This window comes from Aegilops tauschii, chromosome 2, assembly GCF_002575655.3.
Source record: "Aegilops tauschii subsp. strangulata cultivar AL8/78 chromosome 2, Aet v6.0, whole genome shotgun sequence".
Classification (NCBI taxonomy): Eukaryota; Viridiplantae; Streptophyta; class Magnoliopsida; order Poales; family Poaceae; genus Aegilops; species Aegilops tauschii.
This window is the reverse complement of record NC_053036.3, coordinates 157026603-157035950: the sequence shown is the minus strand read 5'-3', so window position 1 is coordinate 157035950 and position 9348 is coordinate 157026603.

Sequence of the window (9348 nt, the reverse complement as noted above, 5' to 3'; positions counted from 1 at the left end):
CAATGTGTCCAAAGCCACATTGAACTCCTCACGTGAGACCGAGGTTCCCCCATCGGCCGTAGACGAGGACGGAATCACACTGGGGTGCTCCTCCCACCGTCTACGGTGTCAACCATACTCTTCGGACGACAAAGTCCTTAAAAAAGAGACGAGGCTCTAATACCAATTGAAAGGATCGATATAGTTGACTAGAGGGGGGTGAATAGGCAACTAACAATTTTTAGCTTTTCTTTACCAATTTAAACTTTGCATCAAAGTAGGTTGTCTAGATATGCAACTAGGCGATCAACCTATATGATGCAACAACAACGAGCACACAAGCAAGCAAGAGATGCAACACAATATAAGCTAGCACAAGTAAAGGTACAAGATAACCAAGAGTGGAGCCGGTGAAGACGAGAATGTGCTATCGAAGTTCCTTCCTTTTGAGGGGAAGTACGTCTCCGTTGGAGCGGTGTGGAGGCACAATGCTCCCCAAGAAGCCATTAGGGCCACCGTATTCTCCTCACGCCCTCACACAATGCGAGATGCCATGATTCCACTATTGGTGCCCTTGAAGGCGGCAACCGGACCTTTACAAACAAGGTTGAGGCTCTCTCCACAACTTAATTGGAGGCTCCCAACGAAACCCCGGAGCTTCACCACAATGGAATGTGGCTCCGAAGTGACCTCTTCCGTCTAGGGTGCCCAAGCCCCCAAGAGTAATAAAATCCACACAAGAAGGTATGGGGGAATCAAGTTTCCTTTGGTGAGGGTGTAGATCTAGGTCTCCTCCTTCAATCCATAGCAAATCAACGAGTTTGAGTGGCTAGAGAGAGAGATCGGGCAAGAAAGCTTCAAAGGCATTAATGGAGGAGAGAGAGAGAGGCAAGAGGTGAGTGGGAGGTGGGAGAAGCACCTCCTTAAATAGGGTCCCCTCAGATCCAACCGTTATGCGCAGAAACCCATAGGAGCGGTACTTCCGCAAAGATCACCGGTACAACCGGTGAATGCGGGGAACCCCTGCTAGGACACCAGGGCGGTACTTCCGGTGGGGCAACCGGTAGTACTGGTATATCGAAATAAGCCGAAACTACCATTCCACCACCGCTCGACTACCGCTTCACAATCAGAAGGTCTTCACCCTAGACCGATAGTTAGAGCGGTGGTTGGGCCGGAGCTACCGCTGGACCAGCAATAACTGGGCGGTGGAGTTCCAGGCGGTTCTACCGCCCTGAACACTGTTGGGGAACGTAGTAATTTCAAAAAAAATCCTACGCACACGCAAGATCATGGTGATGCATAGCAACGAGAGGGGAGAGTGTTGTCCACGTACCCTCGTAGACCGAAAGCGGAAGCGTTAGCACAACGCGGTTGATGTAGTCGTACGTCTTCACGATCCGACCGATCCAAGTACCGAACGCACGGCACCTCCGAGTTCAGCACACGTTCAGCTCAATGACGTCCCTCGAACTCCGATCCAGCCGAGTGTTGAGGGAGAGTTTCGTCAGCACGACGGCGTGGTGACGATGATGATAATGCTACCGACGTAGGGCTTCACCTAAGCACCGCTACGACATTATCGAGGTGGAATATGGTGGAGGGGGGCACCGCACACGGCTAAGAGATCAAGAGATCAATTGTTGTGTCTATGGGGTGCCCCTGCCCCCGTATATAAAGGAGCAAGGGGGAGGTGCGGCCGGCCAGGAGGAGGCGCGCCAGGAGGAGTCCTACTCCCACCGGGAGTAGGACTCCCTCCCTTTTCCTTGTTGGATTAGGAGAGGAGAGGGAAGGAGAGAGGGGGAAAGGAAGGGGGGGCGCCGCTCCCCCTCCTTGTCCAATTCGGACTTGGGGGGGAGGGGCGCGCGGCTGCCCCTTGGCCGCCTCTCCTCTTCCACCAATTGGGCCCATGAGGCCCAATAGCCTCCGGGGGAGTTCCGGTAACCCCCCGGTACTCCGGTAATCCATTAAGGAATGCAGTTTTGTTTATCCATTTGCCAGATTTCATAAAATGCGGCAATTGCTAACATGATTCGGACAGACTTAAGCATAGATAAGAATGAGAAACTCTCATCGTAGTCAACACCTTGAACTTGTCGAAAACCTTTTGCGACAATTCTAGCTTTGTAGATAGTAATAGTACTATCAGCGTCTGTCTTCCTCTTGAAGATCCATTTAATCTCAATGGCTCGCCGATCATTGGGCAAGTCAATCAAAGTCCATACTTTGTTCTCATACATGGATCCCATCTCAGATTTCATGGCCTCAAACCATTTCGCAGAATCTGGGCTCATCATCGCTTCCTCATAGTTCATAGGTTCGTCATGGTCAAGTAACATGACCTCCATAACAGGATTACCGTACCACTCTGGTGCGGATCATGCTCTGGTCGACCTACGAGGTTCGGTAGTAACTTGATCTAAAGTTACATGATCGTCATCATTAGCTTCCTCACTGATTGGTGTAGTAGTCACAGGAACAGATTTCTGTGATGAACTACTTTCCAATAAGGGAGCAGGTACAGTTACCTCATCAAGTTCTACTTTCCTCCCACTCACTTCTTTCGAGAGAAACTCCTTCTCTAGAAAGGATCCATTCTCAGCAACGAATATCTTGCCTTCGGATCTGTGATAGAAGGTGTACCCAACATTTTCTTTTGGGTATCCTATGAAGACGCACTTCTCCGATTTTGGTTTGAGCTTATCAGGTTGAAACTTTTTCACATAAGCATTGCAACCTCAAACTTTAAGAAACAACAGCTTAGGTTTCTTGCCAAACCATAGTTCATACGGTGTCGTCTCAACGGATTTAGATGGTGCCCTATTTAACGTGAATGCAGCTGTCTCTAATGCATAACCCCAAAACGATAGTGTTAGATCGGTAAGAGACATCATAGATCGCACCATATCTAATAAAGTACGGTTATGACGTTCGGACACACCATTACACTGTGGTGTTCCAGGTGGCGTGAGTAGTGAAACTATTTCACATTGTTTTAACTGAAGGCCAAACTCGTAACTCAAATATTTTACCTCTGCGATCATATCGTAGAAACTTTTATTTTCTTGTTACGATGATTCTCCACTTCACTCTGAAATTCTTTGAACTTTTCAAATGTTTCAAACTTGTGTTTCATCAAGTAGATATACCCATATCTGCTCAAATCATCTGTGAAGGTCAGAAAATAACGATACTTGCCGTGAGCCTTAACACTCATCGGACCGCATACATCAGTATGTATTATTTCCAATAAATCAGTTTCTCGCTCCATTGTTCCGGAGAACGGAGTCTTAGTCATCTTGCCCATGAGGCATGGTTCGCAAGCATCAAGTGATTCATAATCAAGTGATTCCAAATTCCCATCAGCATGGAGTTTCTTCATGCGCTTTACACCAATATGACCTAAACGGCAGTGCCACAAATAAGTTGCACTATCATTATTAACTTTGCATCTTTTGGCTTCAATATTATGAATATGTGTATTACTACGATCGAGATCCAACAAACCATTTTCATTGGGTGTATGACCATAGAAGGTTTTATTCATGTAACAGAACAACAATTGTTCTCTAACTTAAATGAATAACTATATTGCAATAAACATGATCAAATCATATTTATGCTCAACGCAAACACCAAATAACACTTATTTAGGTTCAACACTAATCCCGAAAGTATAGGGAGTGTGCGATGATGATCATGTCAACCTTGGAACCACTTCCAACACACATCGTCACTTCACCCTTAACTTGTCTCTGTTCATTCTGTAACTCCTGTTTTGAGTTACTAATTTTTAGCAACCGAACAAGTATCAAATACCCAGGGGCTACTATAAACACTAGTAAGGTACACATCAATAACATGTATATCAAATATAGCTTGTTCACTTTGCCATCCTTCTTATCCGCCAAATACTTGGGGTGGTTCCGCTTCTAGTGACTAGTCCCTTTGCAGTAGAAGCACTTAGTCTCAGGCTTAGGTCCAGACTTGGGCTTCTTCACTTGAGCAGCAACTTGCTTGCCGTTCTTATTGAAGTTCCCCTTCTTCCCTTTGTCCTTTCTCTTGAAACTAGTGGTCTTGTCAACCATCAACACTTGATGTTCTTCTTGATTTCTACCTTCGCCGATTTTTAGCATCGCGAAGAGCTTGGGAATTGTTTTCGTCATCCCTTGCATATTATAGTTCATCACGAAGTTCTACTAACTTGGTGATGGTGACTAGAGAATTCTGTCAATCACTATTTTATCTGGAAGATTAACTCCCACTTGATTCAAGCGATTGTAGTACCCAGACAATCTAAGCACATGCTCACTGCTTGAGCTATTCTCCTCCATCTTTTAGCTATAGAACTTGTTGGAGACTTCATATCTCTCAACTCGGGTATTTGCTTGAAATATTAACTTCAACTCCTGGAACATCTCATATGGTCCATGACGTTCAAAACGTCTCTGAAGTCCTGATTCTAAGCCGTTAAGCATGGTGCACTAAACTATCAAGTAGTCATCATATTGAGCTAGCCAAACGTTCATAACGTCTGCATCTGCTCCTGCAATAGGTCTGTCACCTAGCGGTGCATCAAGGACATAATTCTTCTGTGCAGCAATGAGGATAATCCTCAGATCATGGATCCAATCCGCATCATTGCTACTAACATCTTTCAACTCAGTTTGCTCTAGGAACATATCAAAATAAAACAGGGGAGCTAAACGCGAGCTATTGATCTACAACATAGATATGCTAATACTACCAGGACTAAGTTCATGATAAATTAAAGTTCAATTAATCATATTACTTAAGAACTCCCACTTAGATAGACATCCCTCTAATCCTCTAAGTGATCACGTGATCCAAATCAACTAAACCATGTCCGATCATCATGTGAGATGGAGTAGTTTCAATGGTGAACATCACTATGTTGATCATATCTACTATATGATTCACGCTCGACCTTTCGGTCTCAGTGTTCCGAGGGCATATCTGCATGTGCTAGGCTCGTCAAGTTTAACCTGAGTATTCTGCGTGTGCAAAACTAGCTTGCACCCGTTGTAGATGGACGTAGAGCTTATCACACCCGATCATCACGTGGTGTCTGGGCACGACGAACTTTGGCAACGGTGCATACTCAGGGAGAACACTTTTTATCTTGAAATTTAGTGAGAGATCATCTTATAATGCTACCGTCAATCAAAGCAAGATAAGATGCATAAAAGATAAACATCACATGCAATCAATATAAGTGATATGATATGGCCATCATCATCTTGTGCTTGTGATCTCCATCTCCGAAGCACCGTCATGATCACCATCGTCACCGGTGTGACACCTTGATCTCCATCGTAGCATCGTTGTCGTCTCGCCAAACTTATGCTTCTACGACTATCGCTATCGCTTAGTGATAAAGTAAAGCATTACAGGGCGATTGCATTGCATACAATAAAGCGACAACCATATGGCTCCTGCCAGTTGCCGATAACTAGGTTACAAAACATGATCATCTCATACAATAAAATTTAGCATCATGTCTTGACCATATCACATCACAACATGCCCTGCAAAAACAAGTTAGACGTCCTCTACTTTGTTGTTGCAAATTTTACGTGGCTGCTACGGGCTTAGCAAGAACCGTTCTTACCTACGCATCAAAACCACAACGATAGTTCAGCAAGTTGGTGTTGTTTTAACCATCGCAAGGACCGGGCGTAGCCACACTCGGTTCAACTAAAGTTGGAGAAACTGACACCCGCCAGCCACCTGTGTGCAAAGCACGTCGGTAGAACCAGTCTCGCGTAAGCGTACGCGTAATGTCGGTCTGGGCCGCTTCATCCAACAATACCGCCGAACCAAAGTATGACATGCTGGTAAGCAGTATGACTTATATCGCCCACAACTCACTTGTGTTTTACTCGTGCATATGACATCTACGCATATAACCAGGCTCTGATACCACTGTTGGGGAACGTAGTAATTCATGTAGAGGGGAGAGTGGAGAGTGTTGTCCACGTACCCTTGTAGACCGAAAGATCATGGTGATGCATAGCAACGAGAGGGGAGAGTGTTGTCCACGTACCCTTGTAGACCGAAAGCGGAAGCGTTAGCACAACGCGGTTGATGTAGTCGTACGTCTTCATGATCCGACCGATCCAAGTACCGAACGCACGACACCTCTGAGTTCAGCACACGTTCAGCTCGATGACGTCCCTCGAACTCCGATCCAGCCGAGTGTTGAGGGAGAGTTTCGTCAGCACGACGGCGTGGTGACGATGATGATGATGCTACCGACGCAGGGCTTCGCCTAAGCACCGCTACGATATTATCGAGGTGGAATATGGTGGAGGGGGGCACCGCACACGGCTAAGAGATCAAGAGATCAATTGTTGTGTCTATGGGGTGCCCCCTGCCCCCATATATAAAGGAGCAAGGGGGAGGTGCGGCCGACCAGGAGGAGGCACGCCAGGAGGAGTCCTACTCCACCGGGAGTAGGACTCCCTCCCTTTTCCTTGTTGGATTAGGAGAGGAGAGGGAAGGAGAGACGGGGAAAGGAAAGGGGGGGCGCCGGTCCCCCTCCTTGTCCAATTCGGACTTGGGGGGGGGGAGGAGCGAGCGGCTGCCCCTTGGCCGCCTCTCCTCTTCCACCAATTGGGCCCATGAGGCCCAATAGCCTCCGGGGGGTTCCGGTAACCCCCCCGTACTCTGGTATATATCCGATAACCCCCGGAACCATTCCGGTGTCCGAATATAGTCATCCAATATATCAATCTTCATGTCTCGACCATTTCGAGACTCCTCGTTATGTCCGTGATCACATCCGGGACTCCGAACAACCTTCGGTACATCAAAACTCATAAACTCATAATATAACTGTCATCGAAACTCTAAGCGTGCGGACCCTACGGGTTCGAGAACTATGTAGACATGACCGAGACACGTCTCCGGTCCATAACCAATAGCGGAACCTGGATGCTCATATTGGCTCCCACATATTCTACGAAGATCTTTATCGGTCAGACCGCATGACAACATACGTTGTTCCCTTTGTCATCGGTAAGTTACTTGCCCGAGATTCGATCGTCGGTATCTGAATACCTAGTTCAATCTCGTTACCGGCAAGTCTCTTTACTCGTTCCGTAATACATCATCCCGCAACCAACTCATTAGTTGCAATGCTTGCAAGGCTTATAGTGATGTGCATTACCGAGTGGGCCTAGAGATACCTCTCCGACAATTGGAGTGTCAAATCCTAATCTCGAAATACGCCAACCCAACAAGTACCTTCGGAGACACCTGTAGAACACCTTTATATTCACCCAGTTACGTTGTGACATTTGGTAGCACACAAAGTGTTCCTCCGGTAAATGGGAGTTGCATAATCTCATAGTCATAGGAACATGTATAAGTCATGAAGAAAGCAATAGCAACATACTAACGATCGAGTGCTAAGCCAACAGAATGGATCAAGTCAATCACATCATTCTCCTAATGATGTGATCCCGTTAATCAAATAACAACTCTTTGTCTATGGCTAGGAAACTTAACCATCTTTGATTCAACGAGCTAGTCAAGTAGAGGCATACTAGTGACACTATGTTTGTCTATGTATTCACACATGTACTAAGTTTCCGGTTAATACAATTCTAGCATGAATAATAAACATTTATCATGATATAAGGAAATAAATAATAACTTTATTATTGCCTCTAGGGCATATTTCCTTCAAACACTGGTAGTACCGGTTAGTCAAGACAAACTGGAACTTCCGTTCCACCACCGGTCTACCACCGTACCCGGTACAAAAGGGTGTCACCCCTGAGCGGTACTTGGAGCGGTGGTTTGACCGGAGCTGCATGCCAGCGGTACAAACTGCTCAACAGAGCGGTACTACCGCCATGATCAAAAACTGCACAGTCACAGAGGACTTTTGGGAACCACTCTCTCCTCGAACGGAGGGTATATGGTGGGTGCAAAGAATGTGTACGTGTAGTGATTCACCCAATACCTTCTGATGTGGATTCCCTCTTAATAGTACGGATATCCTATGACCAAAGGAATAAACACGTCGGAAACTCCGTCTTCGATCTTTTTCGCATAGAGGGAAGGCCTAACCGTCTTGCGCCACACAATGTGTACCTGAGAAAACTAGGACGCACGATTAGTCCACACGTGTGTTGTCATCATCACCAAAACCCTAAGGCAGAAGATGCCCTTACACTCGGTGTGACCGATCGCTCATTTCGGTGAGACCGAAATGTTACAAAGGGAAACAGAGAGTTTGCAGGGCCATCTCGGCGAGACCGAGATCCGTATCGGTGTGGCCGAAGTGTCTAGGGTTTTTGGCAGTGGTTATGTCAAATAAACTCGGTGGCGCCAGATAGAACAGCTCGGTGGGGCCGAGTTTGACTTTGAATTTTGGACATATTTGGAAATGAGAAAGTGGTTGAGGGCTTTGGAGCAATATCACTAAGCACTTTGAGCAAGTAGATCATTAAGCAACACCCCATCCCCTTTAATAGTATTGGCTTTACCATGGACTCAATGTGATCTTGGATCACTAAAATATAAATGAAGAGTCTTGAGCTTTTGCCAACATGTTCCTGACACCTTGAAGGGGTTCCATATCTCTTGTCCTTTCCACACCATTGTTGAACTTATCTGAAATACACTAGATAAAAGTATTAGTCCAACAAGAGATATATTAACATTAATTACCAAAATCACCGAGGAAGCACTTGTGCTTTCAGGTTTGCTATTGCGGTGGTCAAGTTGTTTGGACTGGAGTACTTGAGAAAACCAATTGTCGAAGACACCGTATGGTTCATGGCACTGCCAAAAAAGCAAGAAGGTGCCTAAGTATGCTCGGTTCCCTGGATTGCATGCACCGGCAATGGACGGATTACCTGTATGCTTCACAAGGGCAATATTTAGGTCATTGCAAGAAGTCCACCATCATTCTTTAAACAGTTGCATCACATGACCTTTGGATTTGACACTCTTTCTTCGAGATGCCCAAGTCTCACAATTACATCAACATGATGCAGCAGTCTCCATTATTTGTAAGGTTGCGTGCGGGAGAAGCTCTTCCATGCAACATGGACTATTATCTTTGTAATATATCTTTCATTCGTAGGCTACCTTCTTCAAGAACAACTCTGATCTAAGGGGTGAGAAAAGATATCACTTTGCCCAAAGACAAGAAGGGCTATAAAGGATGTCGAGAGGGAGTTTGTAGTGATCCAACTCCGTTTTGTAGTTGTTTGACCTGCAAAATATGGGATCTAGAGACGTTGTGGGAGGTGATGACATCTTGTATGATCATGCACAACATGATTGTGAAGGATGCGGGTGACAGAGTTCGTCATTGGAATTTCAGCGCAT